Below are 288 nucleotides of genomic sequence, written 5' to 3'. Positions count from 1 at the left end.
CTGAGGGGGCCGCCTGCGGGCTCAGCGCTGCGTCGGGCGAGGCTGCTGCGCCTGCCCTGTTTGGCCCGGCCCCACCTTAGCTGGTTAAACAGGTTTGAAGTCCAGACGGTGGAGAGAGACTGTGGAAGCATTTTGCGGGCTCCCAGCACAGCTGCCGCCGCGGCGCAGCCCCCAGGCCCATGGCCCCTCACCTCTCTCCAAGTAAGTTTTGCAGTGAGGGGAGCCCGGTGCCAGCTTCCTCCCACGTCCCATGGGGCGACTAGTGAGTGGGGCTGGGAGAGGGGAGGG

General features: G+C 67.4%; 1 protein-coding gene across 1 annotated transcript in view; it reads left to right on the top strand.

Annotated features, from left to right (window-relative positions):
• The first annotated feature begins 62 nt into the window (after positions 1-62).
• TMEM79 (transmembrane protein 79) overlaps positions 63-288 on the top strand; it is a 3,240-nt gene continuing 3,014 nt past the window's right edge. Inside the window, exon 1 of the mRNA XM_009320467.1 lies at positions 63-201. The gene's annotated coding sequence lies outside the window, so the exon portion shown is untranslated. The remainder of the gene's footprint in view (positions 202-288) is intronic.

Source organism: Pygoscelis adeliae, unplaced genomic scaffold, assembly GCF_000699105.1.
Source record: "Pygoscelis adeliae isolate BGI_AS28 unplaced genomic scaffold, ASM69910v1 Scaffold153, whole genome shotgun sequence".
In the NCBI taxonomy this organism is placed as follows: domain Eukaryota; kingdom Metazoa; phylum Chordata; class Aves; order Sphenisciformes; family Spheniscidae; genus Pygoscelis; species Pygoscelis adeliae.
Note: the sequence above shows the minus strand (reverse complement) of the source record. Positions and strands in the feature narration are given on the sequence as shown.